At 40.7% G+C, this 11,432-nt stretch overlaps 1 protein-coding gene across 2 annotated transcripts in view; it reads right to left on the bottom strand.

Moving 5' to 3' along the window:
- Positions 1-11,432, bottom strand: part of FGF12 (fibroblast growth factor 12) — a 636,348-nt gene that overhangs the window by 289,842 nt on the left and 335,074 nt on the right. The window lies entirely within an intron of this gene.

The raw sequence follows: 11,432 nt of genomic DNA, 5'->3' as shown, positions 1-11,432 counted from the left end.
GGGCGCTCAGGGCGGAGTCCCATTCACGGACTGAGGCTCGGGGCGCTCCCAGCCGCCGTCTCCCCTGCACAGCCGACTCGCTCGTCTGGAGCGCTAGCTCCGCAGGGAAGTCCAGGCTGGGGCAATGGCCACCAAGACGGCGGGTGGGACCGAGCCTGTGGCCGGGACCCCGTTCCTCCAGCCCAGCCCAGAGACCCCCGAGCGAGAGCGCCAATGCGCAGCGGGGGCGAGCGGGGCCCGGGAGCTCGGGGAAGCTCTGCGTGCTGGGGGTCCCCTCACCTCCCTCGCGCCATCAGCTCCCAGACTCCCTTCTTCCTCCCTCTGCTCACCCCTCTCCCCCCTCTCTGTCGCCTGTCTCTCCCCTTTCCTCCTCTCTACGCAATCCTACGTGATTGAGGTTCGGATGAGAAATTCTCAGAGGCTGAGCTAGGGAACTGCAGCTCGGGTCGGCTCTGACCAGTCCCTCCCCCAAAAGGAAACACCACCTCTGGCCGGTTAAAGGACTCTTGTGGCTCAAAGAAGGGTCTCAGAGTCCACCCTCTCTCGCATAAACTGGAGCATGTCGAATTTTGTGTTTAGGGAGAAGGGCAGTGAGCACTGGATTAAGTCATTGATCTCTTCGGCGGCCCTCAGTTTAGGCCCCACCTTTGGCTCATTCTGGATGAGGGAAAGTGCTCTGACCTTGTGGGAACCCAGATTTCTTGATACCAGCTGGCAAATTCCACATCAGGTTGAGCCCCTAAGTGGAGGAGACAAGTAAGTCTTGGACCAAGAGGATAATCGGGGCTGAGATGAGGTGTGATGTCAGTAGGGACAGTGAACTACCAGCTTTTGAAGAATTCTGTCTCCAGGTGTGCTGCTGGTAATGGCAATTAAGTCTTACAACAAACTCTGCAGAGGAGAGAATGCCATCTATGTTAAAATGCAGCAGGAAAGATTTCAGTCACAAACTAGCAAGAATCACTTTCCATTCCTACTCAAGTCTGGGAGTGGCTATTAGTTATGCTTGTAATCTTTCTTCACCTTCTCTTCAAATCCCCCAACGCCCTGCTCTTTGCAGACGCCTAAGTATCGGTGGCTGCTCAATAAATGATTGCTAATGGGTGATGTGAACGTTGTCCAAGCAGAAACAGGTATATGTTAGATGCACTTTAATCGAGGACAAGGGAAATCCAGGCCCTGGAAATTATGAAAATGGGATGTGGGAACCCAGAAGGCCTCAAGGAATTCTCTAAATGTGGTGACAAATCTGTCAGACTAATATTCACTGGGACAGTGAGGTTGGTGGTCTGTCAGGTTCAGACCTAGCATTGAGTCTAGCAGCCCTTTTGTGTCTGGGTACCTAGAGCTGGCAAATCTGGCAGCTGGGCAAAGCAATCTCAGAGGCTGGCACACAGGGGCTCCTGGGGCAGACAGCTCAGCTCCAAGGAGGATGCAACTGACAAAACATCCCTGGGGAGAAAGGAATCCCCACTGACAGTGGGGCACACACAGATCCCCTGCAGTAGCTCCATGAAGACCAGTGGGCTCCTTCTTGGAATTCTAACTACAGTACTACAGTATACTGCATTAGATGTGAAGGAGGGGAGGATTTGCAGGGGGGGGGGCGCTGTTTACTCTCCAAAAGTGAAGTTGCATACATCTTTTAAAGTGCATCTAGATGGAGAAAGGAATTTGGTTAAAATCAATTGGTGAAACAAATTACAGACTACCAGAGAAATGCCCGCATTCCATAAATAAATATTATCCTTGGCTACTAGAAGCCTTAATATTAAGTGAGACAAGCATAGATTGTTCTGACTGGCTTTGGGGAATCCCTGCCTTTTATAACTCCAATTTCTCATGCAGACCAAGGTCAGCTAAGGAGAGGTATCCAGAGAAATTGGCAAGAGGGTGATGAAGCATTGAAAAAAATCACTACGAAGTTCTGAATGATTTTTATCCTTGAAATGGGGCGGGGGTGGGGAGTGGGCAAACATTCCCATCTACCTCACAGAGCTAAATATGTATACGTCAGCACTTTCAAACTGGAAAATGTGAATGGAGTGAAAGGGATGACAGTATTTATTGTTTTTGAAAGAACATTCCTTTAATTCCCCTGCTTGTTAAAGAAGCAGGATCTCTGGATAGCTCTCAAGAATTTAAATTGCTAACCAGGTTTCCAGGTGTCAGGAGTTTGAGAATTTCATAGATGCATGCATTGTAAATAATGCTAGAAAAGGAAAGTGAACCCCCTCAAAACCCTCTCAATGGTCCCCCAAATTGTAACCCTGTGTCCCTCAAAAGCCCTCAAGAGAAAATGTGTGTTTTCCAAACTTTGAGTGCTTTTTTATTTTTTTTCCTGTAGGTTTGTGGAAAATGACTATATTTTGATGCAGAAAGTAACCAATGTAGCAGCTTAGGGCAGAAGAGGGAGAAGAGATGAAAAAGCAGAAAACAGTTGCTGTTTCAAGTTCTCCTCTCTGTCTTGACATGAGAGCATCAAGGTAGGCATTTAAAGAACAAAACAAAAACAATATATACCAGCTTTCTGAGAGTGACATTACTTCTGCCTTCAGATCTCTATTCAAAGGATGTGGTGTTTTTGGATTCTATCAGACAAAAAAGACTTTGCTTTTTTTCTCACACTACTGAAGCTATTTCCAGACGGCTTTTTGAGCTGCCTATCCCTGTAAGTCATCGTCAGCATCATTTGCTCTAGTCTCCCAGTAAGAAGAGGTAAGTATAGAGCAATCTTAGAAGTATTCTAGCACCAAAGTGTATAGAGATTCAGCAAGAAACAATACAAGCATTAAGCTCTCAATACCTAGAAAATCATCTTTTTCCTACCTGAGTCACTAAATTTTGTTCATCTTCCTCGTGGCTACTACAATTGCTATAAGATCTTTGCATTTGGGGGGGGGTCAAAAATGAAATTAAATCAATGATGATTTAAGTGAAACCACTAGATCACTTCCTTTAAAGGCCAATGAAATAACCATGCCTTGGTTTCCTTTGAACAACTTAAGAATTCCCATATATAATTTTGAAGATGTCATGTGTAGACACAGTTTGAATTCCTTTGGAGAAAGCCGTGAGATGTCTCATGAAAGGAATGCTTACAGTATATCTAGCTTTCTGACCTCCAGACATAGTCTTAACTGTCTCCATGTTAGTTGAATAGTCTCTCCCTTGGTAACAGGACAGACTGCAAAACTCAGGGTTATCCAGTTGATTCCCACTTAGAGTCATCCTGGGGCACAGGATAAAACCGCTCTCTCGGGTTTCTGAGGCTTTACATCTTTAAGGGAATGGAAAGCCACATCTTTTCCCCAGAAGTGGTTGGTAGGTTCAAAATACCCTCCCTGTTCTGTTACAAAGCTCAAAGAAGATGGGAGAGTAAAGTGTGCAAATGAGCCTATTGTCATTAAAGTATCCATTTACATCAGGTGCCCATTATAAAATTCAGGCTTCCCCAAACAGGACAACATACCTTAGGATTCATACACATCATCATTCACTCCTGGACATAATATATTTAATGAAGGCTGGAAATCTACCTGAAATGAATGGTTAACCTTGACAGTGTCATGGCAAACAGAATTTTCATTAGTGGAATATCGTCAAAGTCCTCAACTGTTGGGAACACGAAGGAGCCAAGCTTTTTGCTGCCGGATCAGTGGCTAATTACCCAATACCTAAGGGAAGTTGTGCTTACTTAGTGACTTGTAGTGATCATTTCCCATGGCTTTCACCTGTATTTACCTTGCTTACTTGATACTACCAGGGATTATAAATTTGAAGCCAGGCGTTGGTTCTATAGGAAGTGGGGTGGAGTTGGGGGAGAGAGATAGATGCTAGCCATGCCCGGAAGCAGAACCCTTGATGTGAAAAGAAATGTGAAATTGTCCGCTCTGATTCGTAATTGAGCAAGAGTAAACCTTGCTTATTGGGTCAGCCTTCGCTGTGCCTGATTGTCAGTTGAAGTGGGCTGGAAAAGGAAAAAGGAACAATTACTCTCTAAATATTTGTAAATTCCCCATTACAGAAATTTCCTTTATGGCACTTCACCATGGGATTACATGTTCTATGTCTGTCTGCTTTGGGTCATTTCTCAAAGCTGAAAGGAATATAAGATTTAATGCCTCATTATAACACAAAGGAAAACTTAGGTCCTCACTGTTTAAGTAGAGAAACTATCAATGCTTTGAAGAGTATCTATGTTGATAATAAATATAACTAATGTGTACCACATTCTAAATTCCCTGAACTGTTCTAAGGAATTACAAGTATTGACATATTGCTCCTTACAACAATATTTTAGTATAGTTTTGTCCTTAACCCGTTTTTAAAGGAAGAAAGCAGGGCATGGAGAGATTAAGCTGTTTAACACAGGTCACCCAGGTAGGAATTGGTAGAACTCAGATTCAAACTCATATAACATATTTCCAGAGCTTCCCTTTTAACTTCTATATTATACCCTCTGGTGGCATAGTTGTTACATGTTGGGCTGCAATCTGCAAGGACAATAGTTTGAAACTACCAGTGGCTTCGCTGGGAAAAGACGAGTGTTTCTACTCTCATAAAAAGTTACAGCCTTGGTAACCCCCATTGCCTCAAGGACAGTGAGTTTGGAGTTTGAAAGAGTTACTGTCTCGGATACTCACTGGGGCAGGTCTACCCTGTCCTATAGGGTCAGTATGAGTCAGTATTTGACTTGATGGCTGAGTTTATTTTACTCCATGTCATTAAAAGATACAGTGCCCTTATCTGTAACCATGTAGCAAAACAAAATCAATAAGTAGAGAGGAAATGTTTTGAGAATGATGAGGGCAATGAATGTACAAATGTGCTTTACACAATTGATGTATGCATGGATTATGATGAGTTGTATGAACCCCTAATAAAATGATTTTAAAAAAGAAAATATAATTTATATATAGCATGTGTTATTGTTTAGAAATCATCTTTTCATATATTATCAAGTCTCTCAAAAGCCATGTGACGAAACTGAAGGAGATGATAATATCCCGTTTTTTGCTGACCAACAGAAGACTCTAGAAGTGATAAGAGTTCCCAAGATCAGACAACACGTGAAGACCTATGACTTTGATCCAGTTCTTCTTACTTCCGTTATCTCGTGTATTAAGCAAAATCATATTGAGAAAAAAAGAGGGGAGGGGATTCCAACTGTCATTTTAATAACTTTTCCTGCTTCCCTAGCAGGTTTGCACATTCGGGTGAATGATCTTGAAGGGACCGTTCTGTGCTGGAAGGGAGGGAGGCATGGCTATAGCAAATCCTTACCTTGTACCTTTGAATTCTCTGGGCCAGACTGCTAAGTGGGTGGCCTTACCATTCACCATGACTCAGCCCTATTTTCCCTTTGGTTCTTTTAAAAACTGTGGTGTCTAATCTCCAAACATTCACCCCCTTACTTCAGTCATTCAAGTTGTACTTTATAGGAAGATCACCAAGATGCTAAATCAATACAGAAAATAAAGAAATATCTAAGGAAATAAACTCTTTTACTACATTCTCATTTCTAAAAGGCTTAGATTGAGTTGGTTGATGCCTCTTAGGGGAAGTTTGGCATTTGGTTTTTTCCTTCCTAGATAGATGGAGAATATTAGATAGTCAGCCACAACACATTTTCCACTTCATTATTTTCACCCTTCTGGCTGTGCACACATTGGGCTTCAATCTGTATGGTAATTTCAAACTACCAGCAGCTCCGAGGGAGCTTTCTATTCCCATAAACAGTCTCTAAAACTCACTGGGGTTGCTGTGAGTTCATAGCAATTCAATGACAGTGGATTAATTCAGTGGCATTTCATCCTTCTAGAAGGGAAGCATGGTTAGAAGATCCTTATGCCAATGTAAAATCCACCAGGATAAGAACATCGGCTGTTTTCTTTTTCATCTACAGTGCCTGATATTGAGGACACACTCAGTAAATACTTGCTGAATAAAGCGAATAATTCAACACCCATTTATCCGTCCATCTTTTGTCAGTCAAAAGGTCATTGCAAAGAGTACTAGGTGCTGTTGGGTCAGTTCCGACTCTTAGTGACCCCATGCCTGCACAGCAGAATGAAGGGTTGCCAGTTCAGTGCCACCCCCATTGTTGCAACCACCGTGTCAATCCAGCTCCTTGAAGGTCTGTTTTGCTTGCATTCTGCTTCATAAGCACCATGTCTGTCTTCAGGGACTGGTCATTCTGATCATACATTCCAAGTACATGAGAAAGAGTCTTGACAACCCCACTTCTAAGGAGCGTTATGGCTGTACTTCCAAAACAGATTTTGTTATTTCTTCTGGAAGTCCACAGTATAGTCAATATTCTTCACCAACACCCTAATTCAAATGCATATGTCTTGTTTTTATATGCACATGAGACCAAAGAATATGATAGGATACTTACTCTTAGCCCATAAAATCAACTGAACCACTATATTTTCACAGTGATTATTTTGCGTTATCAACATCCCCTAACATACTCTGCCTAAATTTAACTTATCTACTGAAATCTAAAAGTCTAATAAGGCACATGGTGCATAGATTTTGCCTCTGCCTAACCCTCATTTTCCATAAGTGGCCTATCTTTTCAGTTCTGGTTACCTTCTGATCTCTCTCTCTCTCTCATACACACAAAATAAAGGCATGAAACAATAAGGAAAACAGAAGAGAGCCTCACATCAGATAATATGAGTAGCCAATTTTAAAAGATTAGGAATAAGACTGAACCTTAAAATGGTTTGACAATTCTAGTATTCATACTGTTACCCATCCTTACTGAGCTGCCTTCTCCATGGGCCATTCCTAGTTGTACTCATTTCTAATTATAGATCCCAAATTTTCAGGGAATGGATCTTTTTGAAATAGTATCTTACAGCATGCAACACATGACTGGCACTCAGAACATATTATTAAAAGTATAATCAATTATATTCTTTCTCTCTGCATGTATATAGAGCTAGACACTGAAAATAATAGACAATAATTGAGAGACTCCACTGATCGCCATGCCTATAAGTATTTGAAATTAAAATTGCATTGGAAATTATTGAAATACACAAAACTAGTTAGAGAAACTGCCAGGGGGTTAAGTGGTAACTGGGCAAATGACTAAAAGGATAACTTCATGTCTAACGTTTTAGAATTCTCTAAAAACAGAATGTAATCGAAAGTATATGCAATGTAAAGTAAGTAATTTATTGTTACACAAGTTACTTAGCCTATCTGAGCCTTAGCTTATTTGAGAATAGATGCCTTCACTATAAGACATAGATCAGTTAAAATAATATATTGAAATGAATGGTTTCTGAGACCAGGAGAAGCATGAAAGAGTGAATGAAGCATGTGAATCAATTAGTGGATGGATGAACTATAGATCTAAGTATCCTTAAATTAACATTACTAGTCTAAGCAGAACAGCTTAAAACAAAGATATTTGAGGAGTTTCCTTTCAGAACACTGAAGAAGTAAATAAGAAAACTTTTATGAATTCTAAAGTACTAAGTGAATGCATTTCATAAAATTCCCAATCATGTAGCATTCATTTTCATATATAATGTATGCCCCAGGCCTATGTTTTCCCTCTGATCCCACGCTGACAACACAGAATCAAAGGGACATTGGTGTATATGACTGTGTTCTTATGAAATCTAAATTCTTATGAAATTTAAAGCCAGAGTTTATAGCTAGATAGATATGACTATAGGTAGGTGCACATTGCAGTGCTCAAATAACCAAAGTGGAAGAATAAAATGACTGCATACAACTATTTCTACATGTAGTATTCAGAATAGGAAGCAAGAACAGTGCTTCTGCAAGATATTAAACAAGATACTAGCCTCTAAACTTGAAGTGATAGTTAGCAGGGCTCTCATGAAGTCATCATCCCATATTTATGTGATTTATTTATAATTGGCGGAGACCAAAAGTAGTAAGACTTCTTTAAAATTACGCTGAAAAACTTTCCTTATGGTTGAGTTAGCTAAGAACACAGCCATGGAGAAAAGATGGATTGCTTCCCTTCTCTTAATTTGCCAGTTCTTCCTCGGATCCTTAAAAAGGGGGCAACACAAGGAAATAGATGTAGTTGGCCTTTAAGAGATAAGTAACCACAAACACTTATTATTTTGTAAGTTTTAAAGTGAAGAAAGCATCCTGAATCCATGCTAAAATATGTGGAATGCATTATAAAAGAACAGTCTAACTAGGATCTGCATATCAGATTCAACATGGAATTTGGGGGCAAGAACTATCATTTACATTTTGAGTGTTGATCTTTAAAAAATCTAGCAGAGTATTTTGCATATAGAAAGTGCTTTGTAAATATATTTGGATTTCATGTTTCCATGAAAATAATAAGCCTCCAGAATTAGTGAAAATATCAAGGCTGAGCATCGAGAAAATGTTCACCCATTACTTTGAGTCAAGCTCAACTGGGAATGACAGAGTAGAACTGTCTCCTCGTGCTCTCAAGGTTGCTAGCTTTAGGGAGGCCGACGGTCATGTATTTCACCTCTGGAGAGGCTGGTGGGCTCACAGTGTGCACATTTCAGTGAGTAGTTAAGGGTTTAGCTAGTGTGCCACCAGGTATTTTGTTTGTTTGATTGATTAAGTAATTAACAATAGCATCACCTCTAACTATGGTAATATCATTTAAGTAGTAGCTATAATATTTTTTAAACCCTTCTAATCAATATAGTGGAAATCACATGTTCTTAATCTGAGGAGCTGCCCTGGTCCCCAATCTAGCGCTGAGCTTTCTGATGATGGCAGCCATTTAAAGTCCTAGGGTGAGGCCGCCCCATGATAGGGAAGGAAATGTGCGTCCCTAGATGGAGTGGAAAGTCACAGTTCCCAGCTTCTAATAAAAATGGGATCTGAGCCTGGAAAATTTAATTTAAAACTCAAGGAAGAGGATATGGCTTGCTTTCTTGCACCTATATATTGAGTACTCCAGACGCATTGAAGGTTGGTAGAACTGAGGGAAGAAAAATCAGACAATGAAACAGGGAAATGGAAAGGTCAGAAATGGAACGGGAAAACAATCTTTTAGAGGCTTGTAAAATATGAGTCTGAAGGGATTCCAATGAGTGAGCCAAATTAAGTGATCTAGATGCTAGTTGAAGATTATTCTCCAGGCTGTAATTTCCTTTGTTACACACTGGCCTTCAGTAAAGTTTTATATTCATTTTCCTGTTCAGTCTCTCTGGTGCTGCCTATAATTAATGTAAGAGGTTGCTGTTAGTGCTTGGGCTAGCAACAACATAATCTGTGGCTCCCTGGAAATCAGGAGCATAATTAGCGAGAACCTTCAGTGTGCATCCGTGGAATGTGTTAGTCTTCCGGAGGAGATACTCTCCTGCATCACCAACTGTGGAGGACACTCCGTTTGATGTCATTCAAGGAGTCACGGGGTTTTCCTTACAAACTGTCCTGAAAAGATTCCAGACAAACCTTAACACTTTTTCATTTGAATTATGCACAAAAGCTAACTGAAAACGTGCAAGTTAAAGATTTTTGATGAAAAGGAAGAATAGGACAAGAAACAGAAGGGAAATGAATTTCTATCAGGTTGTTGGCAAGGCATCACACATGATACTGGATAGTATATATATTAATTTACCTAATTCTTACAATAACTCAGTTGTGCAACATTATTATCTGTGCATTACAATGAAGAAATAGGAGTTCAGAACAATTAATTAGTAGTGTGAAGTATAGACCAGGCCCAGAAAATCAAATGTACTTTATCTGACCCCAAATCCAAAGCTCTCACCAGCACTCTTTTTAGAAAATGAATCCACCCAGTGAAACCACAACAGAACCATCCATGTTCCTGAATTGCTATAAAAGTTAAGATCCACATGTCAGTGAAGGCCACTCGTAATTTAGCCAACTTAAGGCTATTTGTTCTGTGGTGACGCGAGGCCCCTTTTGAGAGATACCAACTAGATCCAGGGACAGAGCAATTGAGGGAAATGATGGCTGTCTTCAAATGTCTGAAGCACTCTTATCAAGAAGAGAAACAGATACCCCGTGTGACTCAGGAGGCAAATGTGGACACACGAACACAGTTCTATGGAAGGAAGTGCAGACCAACCATGAAACAGCTTCACACTTACGAGTTCCCCACCAGCAGAGACATGCAAGTCAGTATCGGGGCAACCCCAGGGGAACAGAGTCTTAAGCAAAGATGGGTATTTTCTAAGGTGATGCAATACTCAGGAATTCTGAACTGGAGAATAAAACACAATCATCAGGGCCTGCCTCCAAAGCAATCCTTAGAAACATTTTACAGAAAAAAATTAATGAAGTAAAACAAGTAAAGATAAATGAATGATAAAACTGTTGGGCAAAAAAAAAATGTTAGGAGGCTGGAGGAAGATTCCAGATTCAAAGGAGTCAAGGGGACCACATCGAGAGCAACACAAGGAGGAAGACATTTGAGGAGGCTTACAAGGCAGGGATCCTCGATCCTTATTCGTTACTACTTGCACACTTGGAGACAACACACATGGCCCAGGAGGGGGCATTTTTAAGATACAAATTGTGTGACCTTAGGAAGGTCACTTAACCTTTCTCTACATCAGCTCCTTCATCTGTAAAATGGGGAAGTCGTTATAAGAATCATGAATCTTCTTTAATGAAGTCTCCCAAAGGAAGGTCCCTTTGGAAAGGGTCCCGGAAACAGAGATGCTATTCATCTTAAAGTTCCTAAACAGCAGCAATCAAAAGAAGGGCATGGAATCGAAACTGCTCAAGCATTTTTAAGGTGGCCGCTGACTTGAAAAAGAAAGGACACTAGTCGCTATAGCAGAGACTGTCATGGGGACAAATGACTCTAATTCCAACGATTCTCTCGGAAGCTGCTACATTTCCCCAATTTTGGTTCAAACTGAACCCTACTATCTCTGAGCGAGTGGGTGGTGGAGGAGGAGTGAGAAATGATGAAGTGGTCTGTTCATTGTTGAGATTTGTGATTGCACAAAAGAAAATAGAGCTGTTCCCATCCTAGGTGAACTTCATATTTTTCTGTGTGTACTATCCATAGAGATCAAGATATAATAGATAACGGTGGAGGAAGACTTTGAAATAAGGTAGATACACAGAAGAGATCATTTTATGGTGAGGATAGTCAACGAGGTAGATCAGATCCTGGCCTGAGTATCAAGGGAAGTGAATTATTATTCTGATGCTACTTATTCAATATAATACAGAGTCTTGGACAAATTATTTCACTTTTATGGGCCTCACTTGCTATTTTTCTTTTTGTCATTTACATATTCTTAAAATGAGGTTCACTAAATGAAGATCTCTTGCTTTTATAAAATTCTGTCACTGTAAATATAATGCTCACTGTGTTAATCTGGGTAGACTAGAGAAACAAATCCACAGAAACTCATATGTATATGAGAGAGTTTTATATAAAGGGTAAG

Source organism: Echinops telfairi, unplaced genomic scaffold (assembly GCF_000313985.2).
Source record: "Echinops telfairi isolate 266 unplaced genomic scaffold, ASM31398v2 ScPeMD7_17;HRSCAF=63, whole genome shotgun sequence".
Lineage (NCBI taxonomy): Eukaryota > Metazoa > Chordata > Mammalia > Afrosoricida > Tenrecidae > Echinops > Echinops telfairi.
Note: the sequence above shows the minus strand (reverse complement) of the source record. Positions and strands in the feature narration are given on the sequence as shown.